Below are 24,108 nucleotides of genomic sequence, written 5' to 3' on the forward strand. Positions count from 1 at the left end.
TAACTATGACAAAATTAAACAGTATCTTATTCCAGATACCTAAAAGAAGCTGCGCCCAACGTGGGGCTCGAACCCACGACCGTTGGATTAAGAGTCCAACGCTCTACCGACTGAGCTAGCCGGGCACGTTGGAAATGAACTTGTTGAGTTTATAAAGCCTTTGTGACGACGGTATGACGTAATAATGCTTTAATAGACACAAAAAATGGGCTCGTGCGGGATTTGAACCCGGGACCTCTCGCACCCAAAGCGAGAATCATACCCCTAGACCAACGAGCCACTTGTTAAGAAGCATGTAGTCAAGTTTATATTATGCTATATTTGCTGTCTATGACGTAACAATGTGAGCTCAATGTTCAGCTGCTAGTTATTCGATTGCTATATTTATGGTTAAACTTAAGGTTTTACTTGATCAGTTTGAAATGCGCTTGTGTGCTGTTGACTTCATTGTCAATATTTATTTATTTTAGCTTTACATAAACTATGTACATCATTTCTGAACAATAATTGATTTGATACTACAATATTTTTAATATACTATTTACAACTTTGTACTGGAAATTCAAGAGCCAAAACAAGCTTATTTCATGCATTTTAAATGCCAATACTAGCTTAAAACTTTCAACAATTTAACCCACTAACCATTTGTGCTTCTGGCGAAATTTGCTTGTGGGTAAATAATTTTCTTTCTATTCGGAGTGCTATGTTGTCCATTACTGCTACATCCTAATAAAATACTTTGATTTAGTTAACAAATGTTTTAATTATATAAAAGCTCAACCGAACAAAATAAACAAAAAGCTGTTTCAATAAAGAAAATAAAACGTTATTTATAATTTTAATGAGTTTTATTTAAATAATGTCGCATCATTAAATGTTCTGACATAAAAAAAAACCTTACTATTAATACTAAAAATTGAAAGTGGTTAATTTTTTACAAAAAAAATACTTATAAAATACAGTTGAAACTTTTAAAATAAGTTTATAGAGTTTTTTATTTAAATAAAAGTAAAAAAATTACAAATTGCTTAGTTCATGTATTTTTACTTAAAATCTATTAAGCTTTAAAAACAATTTACAAAGGACATATAGTTTTTAAATTTACTTTCTGATATTTATATTAAATATTAATAATAATAAATTCAAGTTATTCTTTAAAATTACAATTCTTGTATTATAATTAAGTGTATTTAAAATAAAAAGAAGACATTGTAAATATATGAAATTGTACTTTATGTTCATTGCTCATGTACATAATTTCATTATAATTCAGTTTCAGACTGACAAAACTTATAATCAAAAACCTGTTACATGTTTAAATTTAAATTTTTTTAGCAATTAAAAGATTTGTTTTCCACCTATTAAAGAATGTCAACTCTTACAACTATTTGTAAAACTTTATGTCACTTATTTGTAATAGCAAAAGAGTAACCATAACAGATTATAAATTTTGTAACACATATACATAATATAATATTTTGTGTTACATATACAAACAAATAATCAGTTTTGCCTACTTATGATTAAACACAAAAAATTTTACTTAGTTTTAGTACTTCACACTGACAATAATAAGGTTCAGCCAAGAATATTGCATTACATTAGTATTTAAATTAGCAGATCTTCAGGCACAAGTAAACATATTTACAATAAAATCATTTATATAACATAAATCAATGAATAGCAAACTACTATACTTATAAATTGTAAATATTTTTACAACTAGGTATATACAACGACAAACAAGCAAAAAGTACTCAAAAGTTATTTGGTAATAAGTAGAACTAAGTAAAGTATACTTTTCAATTAAAAATAAACTTTTTTAAATATTTTTAATTAAAATATATTATAAGCAACAAAAATACAAACACAGCACAACGAAAACAAAACATGTTCTGGACTTGGATCGATTTTATATAAATAACTACATTAAAAACTATCAGAAAACATTTATTTGGATAAAATTATGATAAACAAATTAAAGGGAATATAAGTCTTATTTTGACAAAAACAATAATTATCTAAACATTTTGTTATATATTTAGAATATGATCATGTGAAAATGTTTTCTGTTATTAATGTACTTATTGAAAATAAAAACAAAAAGACGACCATGACGGGACTCGAACCCGCAATCCCTCGATTCGAAGTCGAGTGCCTTATCCATTAGGCCACACGGCCGGTCTATTGAGATTGGACATACGCGTATATAAATGCGCTTGTTTAGCTTAACACTCTCAAATAAAGCTCTGCGTAGCAAATTGCTGTGAGAAATTTTTTTTTCAATTTCTCTCTTATTAAAGCAGCTTGCTAGCAATGCTAAGTTTGCTGTTTCTCTATATGGTTGAAGAAATAAAATCATTTCTTAAATTTTAAATTAAATGTTATGTAAGGCATTATTGTGTTTAAAATATAACCAATTTATTAATTTTTAAAGATAGTATGTTAATACTACAGAAAAAACCTTTAAGTAACTTTTCAAACTTGATGTTTTCAATATACTCTTCTGATAGAACTTTTTTTTTTGGAATTCTTTATATCAAATATAAAATTAACAGTTTTAATTTTACTATACAGTCTTTAATGAACTTACTTTTTTTTTTAATTCTGCTTAACTTAAATTAAACTTATTAGCTGATATTATAAACTTTTTAAAAAGCAACACTTTTTTAATGTTTAGGAAGTATAAGTTAGTAGTTTAATTTTTATTTTTTTTAAATATTTATTATACTTCTTCATACAATTTTCTAATTCAAATTTGCTTCTATTGTAAAATTAATTACAGCTTCATATGTTAAAAAGCTTAAACTTTACATAAAACTTTTTAAACTTATTTTATATTTATTTGTTTATAGCTTATTTTACAATTCAAAATTGATAAAAGTTAACAACAATAATAAACTAAACATATATCAAAAAGTTGAAAAATTGTATATGCTATGAATATGATCAGATATGTTTAACAGTAAAATAAGTATAAAGATAACTGCTGAAAACAATCTTTTTAAGTAAAGTCAAACATATAGCTTTTTTAGTAATAAGTGTTTTAACTTTATAAATTAACATCTTAGCAATCAAACTTCAATAGAAAGGAAATAATCTACTTTGTTGTAAGCAAAACATTTATAGCAAATAAAAAGCAGAATAATTTTAACATAGAAGGTATAAAAATTAAATAACTTAAAAATTAAAGTTATTTAAATATACGTAAAGATAAAACACATAGCATTATAAATTGAAACAAACAAGTTTAATTTAGTTTAGCAGTTATAGTTAATAAAATCGCAACTATTATTTTTCGATATATTTTTAAATAAAATAAAAGTTAGATTTTCTTAAAGAGCTACTTTTAAGTAGAAACAAAACTGTAAGAAAAAAACTGACTGTATTAGTTTACTATATATACATATATATTACTATATACAGTGTTTCAGCTACAAAAATCACTAGAATAACTTTCTAATTTATTCATGAACAACTTTGTTTCAAACAGCAATGTTTGTAGCATAAAACCCAAAATAAAGAATTAACTTTTTATGTCAAATTTATGTTCTTGTAAAAAATATATAAAACATTGACAGCAGAGTCCCAAGACAATTTATTTAAAAAACTATAACAGCATGGAGCTATTTGTATGACATTTTATCTTACTCTACACAAAAAGAATCTTTACTATAATGTATTTTTCTCAAAATACTTATATGCAAGTAACATTAAACCTTGAAAATTAATTTAGCTTAATAACCTTAGTTAATCTATACAAACATCATTGCATAAAAAAGAATTTAGGCTAAAATGAATACTTTAAATAATAATTGCTTAATTTATCAATTACATATACAATAATTAAATTATTACAACTGAAAATATAAGCTTTTATAGGTTCTCATTAAAGTATTTTACTTTTTTTACGATTGGGATGAAGTTACAACATTAAAACGTTAATAAAAAGTAATACTAAAATTCGCATATATAAAACACAGGGTTGCCACTCTTTGAGTCAAAAAATCTTCCCTGAGTGACCAGAAACTTCCCTGAGTAACCTTAAACTTCCCTGAGTTTCCCTGATTTTTTTTCAAACCCTTAAAATTTTTTTTATTTATTAAAAAATTACCATTTTAATTCTAAGAATATTGAAGAACTTGCCGCTTGGCTTACAATTTTTAAATAAGCACTTAAAAATGAATAAAATAAACTTTTATGAACAAAATATTGAAACTGGATTAACTGTATCTCATTCTAGATCTAGAAAAAAATTCCCTGAAATTTTTAGAAAAAACCAAAACTGCCCTGAGTTTCCCTGAATTAAAAAAAGAGAATCAAAATTCCCTCAGTTTCCCTGAGTCTCCCTGAGATTTTCTACAACTTTAAAATTCCCTGAGTTTCCCTGAATTCCCTGAGTTCCCTGAGTGTGTGGCAACCCTGAACACAACAAAATCGTACCTAGTACGTTGTAAGCAGGTTCCTGTTGAGAACACACAAATCTTCTGTTCTTGAAGTGGTTGGTGATGCTGGGTGTTCTACTGTGCAGCTTGCTAATATGAGGTGACTGGTGCCTACTGTGAAGTTTCATGTGAGGACTAACTTGCCTACTGTGGAGTTTGTTCCTCATCTTCTGCGTTGTGAAGTTCATCTTAAGTTTTTGAAGTTCCCTGTTCTTCTCACCCACTGATGCCAGTAACTGCATGAATGAAACAGTTAAAAACTCATTAACAAAAAACGAAAATAAACGGTTTGGGTACTAATGTATAAGTAGATAAAAGTAGTTTATAAAAAATATTTTTGTGTATTTTTTAAAAAGGAAAATAATATTATCAATTTTTCCAGTAACTGTTTAATGGGAATGGTTGTAGATTTTTTTTAAACAATATATAACAGTAGTTTTCAATCTTCTATAAATCATTTGATTTGTGTAAACCAAAAAGGTTTTAGTTTTCAGACTTTATTTAGTTTATATTCTTTAAAATATTCATATTTGGATATGTTTAAACCAACTAATATTTCATATACAAAGAAGATTTATATGTATAAGACAAACATTGTTAAAATTTTAGATTTGTTAACCAATAAATTATTTAACCACTATTTAAAATTCAAACATATTTAAAACTTAACTTAAAGTAGTTTAAAAAAACTAAGTGATACTTAAAAATAAAAACAAAATCAAGACAACAATTAAGTTTATCTATGACATGTTTTCTCATCATGATTTCAACTCTTATCTACTAAAATCATTATTTTAATTTATTTTTATTAAACACTAACCTCACTGTGGCTAGTTTTAACAGACTTGAGTTCTTTCGATTGATCAGTAAGTTTTTGTGACAGTGAAATATTTTCATCTTTCAAGCTTGTAAAAGCGTGAGCGTACTTCTTTTCTATTTGCTCTATTTTTTCCTTGTAACTTTCTATGATGTGGTCCTAAAAAAATGTAAATTGTTCAAGACATTTAATTCAAGAGACTTTTAAAATTTATAGAAATTAAATTTAATATTATGAATGTATAATATTCTGTACCTCTACTGTACAACCTATTATAAAAATTAGTCAACAGTAAAACATTTAAAATGGTTATGAAAAATTTGAAATACCAATTAATGTTTATAATATTTAAAATCACATATATGAGACTAAAATTAGCTAAAACTTCATTTTGTAAATTATTAAAAACTAATAACTCATTTGAAAAATTTTAACTTTTATGAATAATCACATAAATAAATAAAAAATTAAATAAAACAACAAATAAAATATAAGTATTAAAACTAGGTTCATTCAAACAAATTTTATACTTATTCAAAATGTAAAAACTAACATGTTGCATTGAATGTGTAATTTTAACAACAAACCTTATACAGGGAGTCTTGGGTGGTCTGGAATATCCAAAAGTTCATGGCTCTGGTGCAAATGTCCATGATGACATCTGGTTTGTGGCCAACCAGGGACATGGTCTTGTAACCCTCTGAAGGGTTGAGGTTGACACGGACAAACTCGTATTCCTCCCCCTTCATTATGTGACCACACACTGGACACTTGTGCTGTTGTACTGTTTGATTGTAAAAAGTATAGTTAAATATGTTATATATGTAGTACAAACTATAAACTACAATTATGTGCTGTTGTACAGTGAAATCATAAGAAATATTAATAAAATGTGGTTTTTAAATAATTAAATAAGTAATTGAACACTAACAGCCTAGAAAAAGCAACATGTGTGTAGTTTAAAAATATCACAATTAGAATAAGATGTAACAAAAGCAAATTTACAATGAATATAAGCTTTTTTTGCATATATAAGGTATAATAAAGCTTACAAAGCTAGTTTAAAATATTTGGTGGTGGAAATAAAGCCACATACAAAAATTTTAAACTACTTGGTGAAAAACTATACTTCTAAAAACAAAAGAAATCAGATATAGGCAAATATTTGTAGAGCTAAAGAAGCAGGTAAACAACTAGACAAAGTTAAGTTACTTCAAAACAATGTAAAACAACAACGTTTTGCATCTTTTTTTACTGTTATGCTTTAGCCAAAATTAAACAAATAGTTTTTCAATATGTAATACTTATTTTTATTTTATTTATACTAAAGCTTTTCACCAAGGAAAAGTTAGAATGCTTTTTGGAATAACCTCTATACAGAACATTTAGACGAAAAACCATTTTTTTATCTAAAATATAGATTCTAAACACTAAAATTGTTGAAGTAACGTTAGATTTATTTAATTTAAATACAGTTTGATTATCAACTAAGAATATACCCAACTTTAAAATAATTCACCTTAAAAATGTGTATACATTGGACAGCTCAAAGCTTTCAAAAATATAGTTTTTCAGAAACAAAACCTAAACAAAAATACTACCAAATTAATAATCATTCAGAAAACGCGCAATTTAACTCATGCTGCAAAGCACTGTAGTAAGTAGTAGCAATTGTATTTTCTCACCTAAAAACTTGTTGCCGTGCTCATTGCAGAAGATGTGTGAGCAGCAAGTCACCCAAGCGTGACCGTTTGACAGCGGCTTGCCACATTCTCTCAAATTGCACTTCAGTTCGCAGTCCATTGTTAAAAGTTAATTTTTTATTTGCTAGTTCTGTGAAGTAGCAAAATGTTAAAGGTTGCACTTAAAAACTGATGGTTTACAATGAAGTTTTTATTTGAACAGCATTTGGAGTTTTTTGATATTAGCTATTTAAATAAAAACATTTAAAATTTGCTATTTTTTAATTAATTTTTATAATTTTAAACATTTTTTTTTCCATTTATAAGTAAGCATTTGATTTTTCAACAGCTAAACTTGCGTAATTTCAAACAAACAAAATAAGCAGTATTTGCAAATTTGTAAATATTTGTCATTAATATTGCTTATTAAATTGATTTTACATAATAATTTCATTAATCTATGCTTAAAAAAGCTTAAATATATTATTTATTAAGAAGATGTTGAAACGTTTAAAACTTAAAAGTTGTTAAGTTTACAGTTAAATTAAGTATTCTAATATTTTTGTGTATTTCAACTTGTAATTAATTTAAGATAATGCACTTAATAAATTTAAGCTTAAATAATTATAAACTTTTTTACAAAAATTAATTTAAAAACTTTAAAGGTACAAAATACAATTTTTAAAGTTAAAACTTGTTAAAGGTATACTATAAACACTAGAAAAGTATATAAAAATGTGTCAGAAGTGGGATTCGAACCCACGCCCACAATTGTGGACCAGAACACTCAGCATTGCATGGCAATGAAGCATTACGCTTGAGTCTGGCGCCTTAGACCGCTCGGCCATCCTGACTTGTGATAGAGCCAAATAGTATGCATATATAAAGCATACTGCATTGGTAGCATACAGTTAATGTTAAAATAAACTTGCTTTTGGCCTTCACACAATTATATTGAATATTTTAAACTTGTTTGAACAGTTGTACTTTTACTAGGATAGGGTATGTTGTTTGCAAAATTTAAAACTTAACTTATGAGGTATAAATCTAATATATAGTTTTAAAGTCATTATCTTTGAATTACAATTAAAAAAAACTTTCACTTCAAATATATGTTGTATTTTATTTCAAAAATGACTAGTGAATAATAAATTAAGCACAGTATACTTTTTTTTTTGATTAAGTATTTAGGTTATAAAGTTGTAAACTTCAAAATGAAATTTGCATAAGAAAGTAATTTTAGATATGGTCAATAATTTCAAAAAGATATGTTATGACAAAAACAGATAGTAAATTTTTTGATATTATTGTGCAACAGAAAGCATATCACTAAAATTTTTAATAACCTATATAATTTAATGACTATATAATTTAAATTAATGCTTAAAATTAACAATTTTGCAGTTCATTTGAAAATTTTAATAAAACACTTTATATGAGAACTCTAAACATTTTAATAAAAAATGTGTATAGATAATTTTATATTTTGAAGATAAAAATCTTTTAAATATGAAAATTATACAAAATAAACATTTCAATTCTTTTTCATGCACAAAAATGTTTATACCAATAACCTTTTTTTAAGACTAAGAAGGTATAAAAGTAACTATTTTATGAACAGGTTTTTAAAATTAACTTTAAAAGGACTTTTTACGACAAATATAATATATTTAAAATACTATTATGTTACATAGGTTTTAGATACTTAATATTCAATATGACACACTAAAATGCTTAAACCTACTTGTCAGATCTTTTGAAAACTATTTAAAGTTTTTATATATGTAGGAGTTTTCATAATATAATTAATTTGTTATGTTTTAAATATTAATGGACTTAACTTAAACTAATTTAAGCAAGTTTGTTTCAAAAAAAAGTTATAAACTAAAATATTTCTTTATGCCATCTTGTTAAAAAACTAGAAAACTATGTATATTTACTTATTAAAGCTTACAAATTTACCATAGATTGTTTAAAAATATACATGAAATAGTACACTTTAATTTTATAGTTGAGATTGTATAAATTTAAGCTTGTTTATATTTTTTATGTGCTTCCGATTTAACATGTTACACCTTTTTAAAATTTGCTTACAATTTATTTAATTTGCACAAAAATAGATGTAATTATCATCTTGTAAAAAATTGCAATACTTTTTTAAATTTGTCTAGAACATATTTTTTTATGAAATTTTTTCAAAAATGTTTTTTATACCTTTTCAAGCTAAACATCACTTGCTCATAAGTGAAAAACCATTTAACTGATGGCATCTTTTACATTAGCCTCACTCTACACAAAAAATATTTTCTAAACGTTAAGTTAGTTAAAGTTTGTTAGTTACAACATGTGTTAATCTACCTGCCAGTTCAACAACTAAGGTCATAGGGGTTCTACATTTTTTATTTTTCTGTTTGATTAAGAGAGGTTACTGGAAGTTGATCATAAATTGTAATTTTCTATATTAGCTATCAAAAGCTTTTTACCCCTTAACAATATTCATAATATTTGGATACAAGCAATCAAAGCTAAAGACAGGGTTCGTGCGCAACTTTTTTTTTTTTATTTAGCCTGACTGAGACTAGTTTAGCCTGACATTTTTTCAAAGTAAGGAAAATCCCCTTTAGAAGTCAATTTGGGTATTGGGTAGGTCTTGATTAGTACCATTGTAGTCTCCGACTTCAACCAGCTTTATATCAAAAATATTTTCAGCTTTAAAATTCTGCAAAAAGCAACTTATAGCTTAGTTACAACTGAATAAAATAAGACTAAATTGTGAAAAAGGTGATTGACAACCAACCAAAAGGTGAAAAATGAATTGTACCTAAAATTTGTAATCCCACAAAACTTGGTACTTATATCTTAAAGCTAAGTTTTAGTGTTGTGAATACCTCTAATAACTTAAAACAAACAGTAAATCTATGAATAAACTCCTAAGAGTTTTAATCTAAAAGTATTTGGTATAAAGCATTCAAATTAGAAATTAAAACAGTTCAACCAACTAAGCTCTGAAGAACATAGCTGATTTAAACAAATTTAAACAAACAACTAAGTTGTTGAACTAAACTGTAATGTTTAAACTGTATTTTTTTATAAACTTTCATAATTATGACAGATATCATCTACTCAAAATAAAATAATGAAGATTATTAAAAAAAATTAGAGATTCAACATAAGGTTTTTAGCATTTATTATAACAAATACTGACTGATTTTGTCTTTAATAACAAAAACTTTATTTAGAAATAAATTCACATATCAATTTGATCTAAAAAGATTTCTCAATTTGTTTTAATCAAAATTTTCAAGCATTTGAACTGAGAAAAACTGAGATTCTCAAATTTTTAATTAAAAAAACTGATTTAGCCTGACATTTTTCAACTTTTTTCAAAAAAACTGATTTAGCCTGACTTATCCTGATTTAGCCTGACGCGCACAAACCCTGTAAAGAGTTCAATAAGTACCTTATGACAGCAAAAAAAGTATTTCATCATAATGATAATCTATTATGTTTTTTTTTTGAAATTTTTGCATCTCCCATAAGATTCCTATCGTTGCCTCTGACTTTGACTGCTATATCTTCAAATTTATTTTGAATTTTTTAAATCTGTTAAAAGCATTATGTAGCTGAGCAAAAACTTTATAAAATAAGATCAAATCGTGAAAAAAGTGTTTTACCACCCCCCTATGCCTTCAAACTAAAAATTAGAATTTTTTACACCACCTTTAATTCTGCTTTTATTTATTTTTTTTTAAATACATAAAAATTGTAACACTACATATATTTCAAACATTTAAAATAATATTGTCTACACATTTGGTGTTTATGCTGAAAAACAAAAAGGTAAGTTTTTTTAAGGAAATTGCATTTTAAAAAATACAGTTGATCCATACCTTTGTATTGGAAACTTTTTACATACATGACTACATCTCATAGTTATTTACCAATAAAATCTATCTCCTTCTTCATTTTTTAAGCAATTTTCTTCAAATTTTCAAAGAAAGTGTATTATTAAATTTTAAAAAATTAAATGCAGGAATTTTTTTAATTCTTTTAAATATTTTTTTATTAAAAACAAACCACCTTTTTTTTTTGTTTTTTTTGATCTAAAATTTTTATTTTTTAATATTTTTAAAATTCCAACATTTAAAGTCTATTAAATTATAAAAGGAAAGTTTCCTAAAAGTTTGAGCTCAAAAATGGAGGAGATAATAGATATTAGTGTTTTTTTAATTTCTGAGAAAATTGACCTTAAAAAACTTGCGGTCCATAAGTTTGTATTTAAATTTTTTTATAAAGATTACAATATCTTAAAAGTTAAATAAGATTTTCTAATTATATAAAAACTGGCTTGTGGTTTATATTTTAAGCTTTCATATAAGATCCAATGATATTTTTAGTAAAAAAATGTCTAAACCCCCCTATGCCTTTGACAACCTACAAATTTTCTGTGCCCAAACAAAGTTATAAATTGAAATGCAGCTAAGTTTCTTTCAGGTTATACATATAAAGATAAGCTATTACCTTATAATTTATTTCAAAAACCAAGCAAGTATTAACCATTATTTTAGCTAAGTCAGAATTTTTATATTCATTAAAAAAACAATACTTTTGGTATTCTTTGACCAACTTGCTAATATGTTCCTTTTTATTATTCATTGAAAAAATAGTCATCAATGTGTTAACCACTAATCAAAATATATCCTTTAATAATTATTATATTTGGAACAATTTATTCAGTAATTTATACATGATATTTACTACAAAAAGATTGTGAAACTAGAAAGTTGAAAAGTTGTCAACAACTTACTTAATACTCCAGTAGCATTATTTAGTATTACAGTTTAGTAATAATTAGTAATTAACATTCTTAGGTAAGTATTTGTTAAAGTCTTATTTATAAACAATTGAAGAAATACAAAAAAGTGGTCACTCACAACTATGGTCAAGGGATTGGTGTTGAGATATACTTTTTGCTCATCAAGCTACACAACATCTAAGTAGAATTGTTATGTTTGTTTTACCTTAAAATGTATATTAGAACCAATATAAATTTTAGTCAACAGTTTATACTAATTGTATGGACAAGAGACACAGTATTTTATTAAATTGTATCTGTTGTTTTTTTAAGTAATAAAGTTTTTTCATTTCATTTGCTCATTGTGAGCTTGTGTGTTTACCTCTCCGCCCAACTAAGCTAATGTTGCCATATATTATAATTAAACTTTTGTTGTTATATATCAGGGGTCAAGGTTAGTTTTATGAAAGTAAATCTAAAAGCTTATCAACAATAGATATATGTTAATTGAACGAAGGAAAAAAAGCGCTCAAATATTTGGTCCAAGGACCTGGTGTACGAAAAAACCTTTCGGTTATCGAGTCATACACCAGGATACAGTTTAAAGTCATGTCAAGGACAATGGTTCAATAGTAGATATACTACATTTTTAAAAAAAGATAAGCAAAAAAAATTAAACCAATCTTATTAAATTAAAAATATCACTTGTTTTTAGATGATGAAAAACTTTAGCAGAAAAAATTTCAAACCAAGTTTAGCAAAAATTTACATCAACCACTGATGCTTATTTTTATAACAAGTAAAAAAGGCAGTAAGCTAAACAAATTTTAGTTTATCAAAAATTATATTAGTTTATGAAAAATATATTATTAATACTTTTAAAAGTATTTAAAACTACACATCCTACAAAAACTAAAATCATTAAAGGTTTTTCAATCCAAAAAACATTGCACTTAAAAAACAACACAAAAGTTTTGAACAGCTCTAACGCGTTAACCCGCAATAAAGACTATTCTTTTTTTTTTGGTATAAATATTTACTATTTGTTATTTCTTCAAGTGTCTCCGTAGCGCAATGGATAGCGCGCTGGACTTCTAATCCAGAGGTTCCGGGTTCGAGTCCCGGCGGAGATGCGCATTTTTTTTTATATTGCCTTTTATAGTCAAGTTTAGTACTTAAAAGTCTAATAATGTTGGTATTGACCAATCAAGTTTTAGTATTGCTATCTACTTTAATAAAAGTTTTCGAATAGAAAACTAAAGGTGCTTTTATAAGTAGTTAGAATTATAAAACTTATATAGCTTGTTTTGAATAACAACTAAGATTTTTGTATACTTTTGTTTTAAGTGTAACAATTAAAGTTTTTAACTTACATTAAAAGAAATAAATACAAATAATTAAAAATAATAATTTACCCTGTAAGAGATTTTATTATATATGTAATGTTTAAAATTCTAAAAATGAAAAAAGTACGGATAATAAGTTTTACCAAAAATTTAAAACTAGTAAAAAGTAATAAACAGTTATAAACTACTAACTAAAAGAATATTGTTCAGAATTGTGAAAAAAATTTCAAGGTTAAAATCTAATTAGATAAACTATTTTTAGATATAAACAAAATTAGATAATGAAAACGACAAACTAAGGTTACAAAAACTTGCAAATAAAAACTGGTAAACATATGCATTGTCAGGTAAAACTAAAATTAGTTTTATGAAACTACCAGGAAACTAAACTGTTAAATGTACTTTCTATTTAAAAAAGATTATTTTGTCATTAATATTAATTTTATTGGCTAAAATATAATACTATAAAAACATTGCAAACTTTGAATTTGAAGTACAACTTTCCTGTTTTTATATAAAGTCTACAATAATAAGATAGTCATATATTTACATCTAGTACATTATTTCCGTTAAAATAATTTAAGTTGCTAAGTGTGAGTTCATAAAATGAGGGCAGGAAAAAGTTATTCATTTCATTTTTTATCGCTAAAACTGTTACCCAAAAACTGCTTAGTGCATAGAAGTGTAAATTGCAAAGCTTCAATAAAATACTTAATATGAAGGGCTATTGACAATAGCAGCGCGAAAAAGAACAAATTAACTTTATATAGCATAAGTTTAGCCTACTGACGTGTGGCCGGTTAGCTCAGTTGGTTAGAGCGTCGTGCTAATAACGCGAATGTCGCGGGTTCGATCCCCGTACTGGCCACATATCCATCCTCGTTAGTATAGTGGTGAGTATTCCCGCCTGTCACGCGGGCGACCGGGGTTCGATTCCCCGACGGGGAGATTTTTATGATTTTTATTATACTCCAAGTCTAAATAATTTTAAAAGCATTTGAAACCTAATTATATGTTTTTTTTAATTGAGCTGTATTTTTATTGAAGGAACATAAAAAGATATATAGAAAATTAAAAAATGTTTATGATATGTAAAGTATCATATTTGTAAATGTATACCAAGTTATTGACCATCTAGCCTTTATTAGTTACTTTATAAAATTTGTCTTATAAAGGCAAAAACAATTAATCTAAAAGTATATAAGACTACAAGAAAGTGAACTAAATAAATTAATAAAATTAAAACAAAAGTTTTATTTCATTTATTAATTAGCAAATGATTTAAATTCCCAAACCTTTTTCTACTTTATAGGAATATCTTAACTTGCAAATGAAACTAAAAGTGTAACCAGTTATTAAAAGTTTCAAGTTGTTTAAAAATCTAGTTGTAAAACTACTTATTAGTTAAGCTTTAAAAATGATGTAAATAACTAACTTTATAATAATGTTTTCAAATATTGTTTAACAACAAAAATCATATATATTTATTAGCAAAAGAACTGCAAGCTATTTTTTTCTTAAATACAGATCTAAGAGTTTAGACAGTTGTAATTTATCACACAAAAAAAATTGATTAACAATATAAATTTGTTTTTTCCAAGTTTTCTAAGCTTTTGACTACGAAACATAATTAAAAACGATAATTATACTTTTTATTATAGCCAAATAATAATATTTAGGACTGGGTTGTCTTATTTATGATTCTTACAGGCTTCAAAACTATTTTGTGATGCAACACAATTTTGTTTTAATTATTAAAAAGTGATTTTATTACTTTAGAACTTTTATAATTTAATTTGTTTTATTGATGTTTAATTGTAGACTCATATTGAATGAAGTAAAGCAAAGTAAGTATCATTAAGTTGATATTCAAAAATTTCCATTTCATTTTAAAACACAAATAAGTGCCTATATGATTTAATATGTAAACTATTTCATAGCTTTGACTTTGTTTTGATTTTATGTACTTTCTAAGTTTTAAAGAAACAGTAGCTTACCTAAATTGAATAAAGCTAATAATTATTAAACTAATTGTTGTACAAGTAAAAATATTGAGTTTAATTTAGATGATTAGTGGTATCATTTAAAAAGTAGTTGTGTTTAATTGTAAGCTAAGTAAAGAAAGTAATAATTATATTAATAACTTACTAAACCAATAAAGGAATTATATATTGTAATATTTAAGAGATAGATTAGTTCATGTACATTTATTTATAAAAAATAGAACTGTAAAACCATACTATATAATTACAGATTGATTACTAAAAAGGACATAATCAATTAAACATTAAGATGTAACAGTTTACGATAAAATGAAAGAGGTCGAAATTTTAATTTAAGATTATAATTTAATTTAGTAAATACTGCAAATTAAACCAATATAGTATTTAGTAAGTAGCATGTTATGAATTTTTATAACTTTAAACTCTTCTAAAATGTTCAGTTTCTTTGACAGCTTTTCCATCTTTCGAAAACTCGCTCCTCTGTTTATATTATTAAAATGTTAATCAATAAATATTAAACTATGTGTATATTGACAAGAAAACTAACTGCAATGTATTCATCATTGCCGAAGTTACCTATTCTATGACGTCGTTATTAATTGTGTTATTTATATTACACGAAACCAAAATATATATTAATAAATACAGTAAGCTCTCGCTTATTTACGCACATTGTGTCCACAGAAAAAATGCGTAAAGGTACGAGAGATCGTAAAGATACGAGAGGTACCAAATATACTTACTATAATGTCTGTTTTTTGATATTGCTTCTAGTTCAAAGCAGACTGGGGACTTTCATTTTCTTTTTTTGTTTACTTTATTTATAGATATGAAAACAAAAGATAAAACTATACATATATTAAAAAAAAAAGGATTTAAATTTATATTGTACTCTACTTAACAAATTAAATTTATAATTAAGCATTTGTTTACAATTAAGAAATGGTGTGGTTTCTATTTTAAATTTTATTTCTATAGCCTTTTACAAAATTATGCATTTGGGGCTGTAATGGATTTTTTCTATCGAACAAAAACATATAAAATCTAAAAAAAAATGTTTAATAAAAGTTATTTATGTTACTACAACTTTTTTTAAATTTTATCTCTTATTGTTAACAAAATTTCTGAGGTATAACTAAATGTTTATCAATTAGTCGAAGAACATAAGTTTACAAAGTCTAAAGATATAGAGAAGTAAGTTAGCATTAAAAAACATATTCTAAATTAAAAATATAGAATATAATTAATTTCTGCAATATTAAAAAAAATAAAGTTTTTGTTTTTTAAACTTTTGGAATTCTAAAATGTGTAACTAAACGAGAGTGCGTAAAGATGCGAGAGGTTACTGTACATAGTTTATCTAACTTTATTTACGTATACTAACCGCAATGTATTTATCATTGCCCAAATATTCTCTTTTGTGACATCGTTATATGTATTAATTATTTTACTTATGTTTAACAAACAAAAAATATATTTTAATAAATACATATTTTATCTAACTATATTTACACATACTAACTGCAATGTACTCATCATTGCCCAAATATTCTCTTTTGTGACATCGTTATATGTATTAATTAGTTTATTTATGTTTAACACACAAAAAATATATTTTAATAAACACATATTTTATCTAACTTTATTTACGCATACTAACTGCAATGTATTCATTGTTGCCCAAGTATTCTCTTTTATGACGTCTTTTTATTCCGTTCATTTCAAATTCCGCCCACCCGTCAACAAATTCCGATCGTTTCAACTGAAAACAAAATAAATAACTAATGAAATATTAAGTAACAAAATTAAAAAGAATGACCACGATGGGACTCGAACCCACAATCTTCCGGTTCGTAGCCGGACGCCTTATCCATTGGGCCACGCGGCCGGTCGAGTGATATCTTATATCAGCGTATATATTTTAAAGTAAACGCGTAGTCTGTTACGTCATAACGCAATTTGCATTTTGGTCGCACATACAGCTTGATGAACTTGTTGTTGTATACTTTTGGTTGTAAGTGCAGTTTTTACAATTTTTAACTCGTATTTATAGAAAATACAATTATTCTATTGAAAAGAATTTTTTTACTGTATTGATATCCAGTTACAATTACTGTCTTATTCAATTGGAATACTAATGCATTAAAATAGATCCTTTTTGTGTTTTGAAATAGTATAAATATTTCCTAGTTATGTAATATAGTAATTGCTATCAAATCAATTGTTTTTTAATTTTTTTATGTAGTGGTTAAAATACTTATTTTATTTTTTGCTACAAATACTCATTTTAATTACTATTCGGCAGAACTTTCAGAATTAATAAAAAAGAGATTTGTTTGTTTAAACTTAAAGTCTATGGTCAAGTAGATATGTGGCAATTTGCTAATAGAAATCCAGCAGTTTTGCTGTTCTACAAAGTTGCCGTAGTTTTTTTTTTAAGTTTAAGTTTGTAAGTGTCATGCATGTGATGAGCTAAATACAAAAAAAGTATAAAATTTAGGGCACTTAATTAAAAATAATTTTTTTCTATAGGTTTTGATTTGAACTGACTACGAAAACCAGTTAAAATCAAAACTATACTGTTGGGTATTATATATAGTATACTACATATAGTATGGCTAAAATTTATTTATTCTCATACTAATATTAACTTGTTTTCTATCCTGAAACTTAATTGTGACGTCATCACTGTTGCTGGTAGTAACAATAGTGTACCCGTCTTTCTTCAAGGTTTCCACGTAGCAACCATCACCCTTATTTTCCATGGTAACGGTAACCTTGGCATCCTCCTTGTGGTATTGTTCAAAAACTGGTAATTAATATTAGAAAAAAAGATAACATAAGAAGTTTATGAATTTAGAATAATGCAGGTGTTTTCATTTTCTACACTGAAAACTACTACTAATAATGGCGGTATTAATATACACTGAAGTTTTACGATTAAAGATTGTAATATTATCTTCTAAAATCAAGTAATGTTTACATTGATTTTAAAATTTTGCTTAAATTCATATGTGCAAAGTTACTACCAACAGTTTTGAAATATTAATCTACAATAAGGTGTTTACTTAGACTATTTATTATTTTCTGAAATAAGTGATTTAACTTTTAAACTGCTTACTTATATCTAAAATATAACAAACATACAGAAAAACAAACCAATCAACCTGTAGACTTCGCGTTTACCTTCAAATTTGTACCTTTCAAAATCACCCAATGGAGGACCTTCCATATTTGATTTGTGTATATGTTAAGATAATTAATATTATAAAATAACATGTTTATTTTCTTGTACACATGTTTATTTTCGTACACACATAATTATTTTCTTGCAAACATGTTTATTTTCTTATCATGACATCTTCATCTTTTTGTGCACATGTTTCTTATGTTGTGCAGCGCTCAAATACTTTAAAAAAATATATTTTTAATGTATACGTATTTTATATTTTTAGAATGTAAATAGTATTATTTTGCTTACTTTAAAGAATACCAACAGACTGATTTAAAACGAAAGAAGTACAGTGCTTATTTACTTATCCGGACTTCACTTATACGGACGCTCGTTTATCCGAACAGTTTCGGCTGTGAAAAGAGCTCAAAAAATTGTTATCAAACACAAACATTTTTTTCTGGTAAAAATATTTAAGTATTCACACTGTAAGCAATTTTTTAAATTATTCAATTCCGTGAGTTTTCTGAAATAACTACAAAACAAACGTCTGTTCTTTAATTTATTGGTGTGATATGTTTCCTTAAAATTGACTTTAAACTTGGTCAAAGTTTATCGATTTTGTTTAAGTCTATTTTGTTTTTTGTTTGTCTAAAAAAGTTTATTTTTCATTTAAAGAGGTTTACATAAATTTCATTTCGTTTTTAAAGAAATTTTTTTTTAAACAATAAATATTTCTTATAATTAAAAGTTAGGACAAGTTGAACTACAAATGATGAGTTTTACTTTTTTGACCCTCGAAAAACGTATATCGTTGCAGAGGGTTAATGATTTTTATATTTTTTTGCCTTAAAAATTTGTTTTTAATAAATTAATCGGGAAGTTATTACTCATTACTATTATTTATTGCAAAATAACGCTTTAATTGTTTGTTAAGAATTGCATAATAGACAGTATTTATATTACTTTTTAAAAAAAAATTGATATTTTTTACTTATCCGAACATGTTTACATAAAAATCTTGCCCAAAATGTCCAAATAAGTGAATAAGCACTGTATAGTAAAAATTTTTCATTTAACTTAAAATAGTTACATAACAATTGAAAATCCGACAATTAAAATTCTTTAAAAAATGTTATAAATTACCATAACTCAAAAAGCAATATTGTTTTTTTAAATAGTTGTACATCTAATTAATACGATTATGTTAGCAAGAAGTAAACTGAAAATAATTACTTTTAAAAAAGAAGTTTTAAATCACTTAAAATTAATATATTTCTTAACTAAGTTTTGCCGTATTTCAAAAAGTATTAAAAAAGTTTTGATCAAAAAAATGTTCTGTAAGTATTAACTATAACCTAAACATGTATTTTTAATTTTGTTAAATTAATTTTACTTTTTGATTAATGGCCGTTAAAAAAATAAAAATTTGAATTTTCAGAATTTGAACTGTCCGAATTTAAATTGTCGTGCACTTATTTAATATACACACGATTATTCATTGTAATCATCGTCAATTAAATGTTATATCAGTTTTAGTTTTGTCATATTGGCGCAACTTTTTAAAACAGCTGTTTTAAATTTTGTGACTTTTTCAATCTTTTATGAAAACTTTTTTATTCAACAGATTTTATAATACACTGTTCGCGAAAACTGAATAACTATAAAAGTAAATTTATTACATCATACAAAGCTCATAAAGTTACTTAAACATGTGATCATCTGTTTACTATTAACAACATAATTGAGAAAAAGTGTAAAGAAATCGATTCTCGCCAGTTGGCGCTATAGTCAGCCGAAATTGTGTACTTATTTCGAGATTGCTCATTAGCTTAATAGCTACGCGCAGCTATTTGTTGCTGCTTTTTTGAGCTGCTTTCGTTGTATTACTATGTACAGTTTTTGCATAGTGTTAATTCATTTATGTAGATAAAATTAAGTTAAAAACCATGCAAACTTATTTTAAAAGTTTATAATTAGTCTTCAAGCACAAAATATCTTAATTTAATAAGTAAGTTCATTTAGATTTATTAATAAACATAGTCTTCAGTGGATCTAGTAATAAGGTACTAATAAGGTGTTACCTTCAAAAACATAGAAATTTATAGTCACATAAACCAGGCCCGCGTAAGTTTAATAAGTTAGCTAATACCCTATTTGGTATAAAAAAAAACACTTGAAACTGTTGTACAAATAGCTTTTTTTTAAGCTATTTATGACACTTAATGACAGTGCTCAGTACAGGTTTTATATACTACCGTACAATTAGTTTTTTATACTTATTTAAATTTATCTAATTTTATCAATTTTTGTTGCATTATGATAGACATAAGTTAAATAGCAAGTATGTTTAATTTTTACTTAAGATTAATAAATTAAACTTAACAGATTTTTAATTAACACGACATCAACGTGCACTAATTATTTTGCATTTATGCACCATTAACAAAATTGTGTTTGTTTTATTTGTGATGTAATTTTTTATGTGTTTTCATATTTATCTTATTTCGATGATAGTTTTGTGTAGAATTTTGAAAAAAAGAGTATTTTTGATTTTAAGCTTTCGTTAACACATTACTATATGTTAATTTGAAAGTATTGAAAGTGTTTTTCCATGGTTTTTAATTTAAATACAGTATATTTTTCTTAATCATTATCAAAAATAAAAATTACTTAACATTTGTGAAGAAAACAGTTCAACTTCAGATAAGTACAACAATTTTGTAGGACAAAAACATAAACTAAAAAAAGTCTCTTCAGCTTTTAAATTGTTTGTTTAAATTTCAAAAACACTTAGCTCAACTTTAATTTAATGTAATATTTGCTTTTCTTATCAAAATTTACAACAATTTAATAAATAAGTTACCTCTAAGTACAGGTATAAGTATGCGTGTTACAGTGCTTTAAACATACATTTTAATGCATAAGGTCGTTTTGTAGTTTATGTATTAATTCAAAAATAATTTTAAAAACACATACAAACATGAAACATAAAAACTATACTTATAGTAGTTAACACTAAAACAAACACACACTAGTTTGAAGCATCATTAACAGGTAGTGCTGTTGACAAAACTAGCAAGATTTTTTTTATTATGAGTAATTAAAACACATATAAGAATGGAAGGTTTATAACCTTTAGCCAGTTTTGTTGTTACAATTTAGTATATAAACGTTTATTATATATTTTTTAGCTTAACAATACATAAACACAAATCAAATATGGAAGTACCTCCGTTGGGTGATTTTGAAAGATACAAATTTGAAGGTAAACGCGAAGTCTACAGGTTGATTGGTTTGTTTTTCTGTATGTTTGTTATAATTTAGATATAAGTTAGCAGTTTAGAAGATGATTCTATTATTTCAGAGAATAATAAACAGTCTTTTTGTAGATTAATATTTCCAAACTGTTGGTAGTACACATAAATTTAAGCAAAATTTTAAAATCATTATAAACATTACTTGATTTTAGAAGATAATATTACAATCTTTACACGTAAAACTTCAATGTATATTAATACCACCATTATTAGTAGTAGTTTTCAGTGTAGAAATGAAAACACCTGCATTATTCTAACTTCATAAACTTATTATTTTATCTTTTTTTTCTAATATAAATCACCAGATTTCGAACAATACTTCAAGGAGGATGCCAAGGTTACTGTTACCATGGAAAATAAGGGTGATGGTTGCTACGTGGAAACCTGGAAGAAAGACGGGTACACTATTGTTACCACTAGTAAAGATGATGACGTAACATTTAAGTTTCCGAGTGGAAAACAAGTTAATGTTAGTATATGAATAATTAAATTTTTTCCTTAATATATGTAGTATACTATTGGTTTAATGTTTATTAAAAAATACCCAACGGCACAGTTTTAATTCTACTTGATTTTCGTAGTCAGTTTTTTTTTCAAAACAAAATTTATAAAAAGAAATTATTTTAAACCAAGTGCCCTAAATCATATACTATTTTTGTATCATATACATAATCATATACTAGTTCTTTACATGCATGAAGGTTTAAACACTGTAAACGACTTTTACAAACTTAAAGTTAAAAAAACCTATGGCGACTTTGCAGAACAGCAAAACTTCTAGATTTCTATTAGCAAATTGCCACATATCTACTTGACCATAGACTTTAAGTTTAAACAAACAAATCTTTATTTTGTTCTTTCTGAAAGTTCTGCCGAATAGTAATTAAAATGAGTGTTTGTGGCAAAAAAATTAATATAAGTACTTATTTTAACCATTACAAAAAAAATTAAAAAAACAATTGATAAGATAGCAATTACTATAAAACATAACTAGGAAATATCTATACTATTTCAAAACACAAAGAGGATCTATTTTAATGCATTAGTATTCCGATTGAATAAGACAGTAATTGTAACTGGATATCAATACAGTAAAAAATTTTTTTTCAATAGAATAATTGTATTTTCTATAAATACGAGTTAAGAATTGTAAAAATTGCACTTGAAACCGAAAGTATACAACAACAAGTTCATCAAGCTGTATGTGCGACCAAAATGCAAACTGCGTTATGACGTAACAGACTACGCATTTAACTATAAATTATATACGCTGATATTAGTTCTTACTCGACCGGCCGCGTGGCCCAATGGATAAGGCGTCCGGCTACGAACCGGAAGATTGTGGGTTCGAGTCCCATCGTGGTCATTCTTATTAATTTATTAACATTTCATTAGTTATATATTTTGTTTTCAGTTAAAACGATCGGAATTTGTTGACGGGTGGGCAGAATTTGAATTGAACGGAATAAAAAGACGTCATAAAAGAGAATATTTGGGCAATGATGAATACATTGCGGTTAGTATACGTAAATAAAGTTAGATAAAATATGTGTTTCTTAATATACAATTTTTGTTTGTTAAACATAAATAAAATAATTAATACATATAACGATGTCACAAAAAGAGAATATTTGGGCAATGATGAATACATTGCGGTTAGTATACGTAAATAAAGTTAGATAAACTATGTATATTTATTAATATATATTTTGGTTTCGTGTAATATAAATAACACAATTAATAACGACGTCATAGGAAAGAATACTTCGGAAATGATGAATACATTGCAGTTAGTTATCTTGTCAATATACATATATAGTTTAATATTTATTGTTTTACATTATATTAATATAAACAGAGGAGCGAGTTTTCGAAAGACGGAAAAGCTGTCAAAGAAACTGAACACTTTAGAAGAGTTTAAAGTTATAAAAAATCATAACGTGCTATTTACTAAATACTATATTGGTTAAATTTTGCAGTATTTACTAAATTAAATTATAATTTTAAATTAAAATTTCGACCTCTTTCATTTTATCGTAAACTGTTACATCTTAATGTTTAATTGATTATGTCCTTTTTAGTAATCAATCTGTAATTATATAGTATGGTTTTACACTTCTATTTTTTATAAATAAATGTACATGAACTAATCTATCTCTTAAATATTACAATATATAATTCCTTTATTGGTTTAATAAGTTATTAATATAATTATTACTTTCTTTACTTAGCTTACAATTAAACACAACTACTTTTTAAATGATACTACTAATCATCTAAATTAAACTCAATATTTTTACTTGTACAACAATTAGTTTAATAATTATTAGCTTTATTTAATTTAGGTAAGCTACTGTATCTTTAAAACTTATAAAGTACATAAAATCAAAACAAAATCAAAGATATGAAACAGTTTATATTTTAAATCATATAGGCACTTATTTGTGTTTTAAAATGAAATGGCAAATTTTGCATGTTAACTTAATGATACTCAGTTTGCTTTATTTCAAACTTTTTCTTTCAATATG

General features: G+C 25.4%; 9 non-coding genes across 9 annotated transcripts; 4 read left to right on the top strand and 5 right to left on the bottom strand.

Moving 5' to 3' along the window:
• Positions 1 to 52: 52 nt before the first annotated feature.
• On the bottom strand, positions 53 to 125 carry Trnak-cuu (transfer RNA lysine (anticodon CUU)). The gene has a single exon. It is a non-coding gene; the product is annotated as a tRNA-Lys (tRNA).
• An 82-nt stretch (positions 126 to 207) lies between these two features.
• Trnap-ugg (transfer RNA proline (anticodon UGG)) lies at positions 208 to 279 on the bottom strand. Its single transcript has one exon. It is a non-coding gene; the product is annotated as a tRNA-Pro (tRNA).
• Positions 280 to 2,108: 1,829 nt separating this feature from the next.
• Trnar-ucg (transfer RNA arginine (anticodon UCG)) lies at positions 2,109 to 2,181 on the bottom strand. Its single transcript has one exon. It is a non-coding gene; the product is annotated as a tRNA-Arg (tRNA).
• A 5,501-nt stretch (positions 2,182 to 7,682) lies between these two features.
• Trnal-caa (transfer RNA leucine (anticodon CAA)) lies at positions 7,683 to 7,798 on the bottom strand. Its single transcript has 2 exons — positions 7,761 to 7,798; positions 7,683 to 7,728 (listed from the first exon to the last, which is right to left on the bottom strand). It is a non-coding gene; the product is annotated as a tRNA-Leu (tRNA).
• Positions 7,799 to 12,799: 5,001 nt separating this feature from the next.
• Positions 12,800 to 12,872, top strand: Trnar-ucu (transfer RNA arginine (anticodon UCU)). Its single transcript has one exon. It is a non-coding gene; the product is annotated as a tRNA-Arg (tRNA).
• A 1,007-nt stretch (positions 12,873 to 13,879) lies between these two features.
• Positions 13,880 to 13,953, top strand: Trnai-aau (transfer RNA isoleucine (anticodon AAU)). Its single transcript has one exon. It is a non-coding gene; the product is annotated as a tRNA-Ile (tRNA).
• An 8-nt stretch (positions 13,954 to 13,961) lies between these two features.
• Trnad-guc (transfer RNA aspartic acid (anticodon GUC)) lies at positions 13,962 to 14,033 on the top strand. Its single transcript has one exon. It is a non-coding gene; the product is annotated as a tRNA-Asp (tRNA).
• Positions 14,034 to 16,903: 2,870 nt separating this feature from the next.
• On the bottom strand, positions 16,904 to 16,976 carry Trnar-acg (transfer RNA arginine (anticodon ACG)). Its single transcript has one exon. It is a non-coding gene; the product is annotated as a tRNA-Arg (tRNA).
• A 5,897-nt stretch (positions 16,977 to 22,873) lies between these two features.
• Positions 22,874 to 22,946, top strand: Trnar-acg (transfer RNA arginine (anticodon ACG)). The gene has a single exon. It is a non-coding gene; the product is annotated as a tRNA-Arg (tRNA).
• Positions 22,947 to 24,108: the final 1,162 nt, after the last annotated feature.

The sequence above is a fragment of the Thalia democratica genome, chromosome 6 (assembly GCF_965202585.1).
Source record: "Thalia democratica chromosome 6, ktThaDemo2.hap1.1, whole genome shotgun sequence".
Classification (NCBI taxonomy): domain Eukaryota; kingdom Metazoa; phylum Chordata; class Thaliacea; order Salpida; family Salpidae; genus Thalia; species Thalia democratica.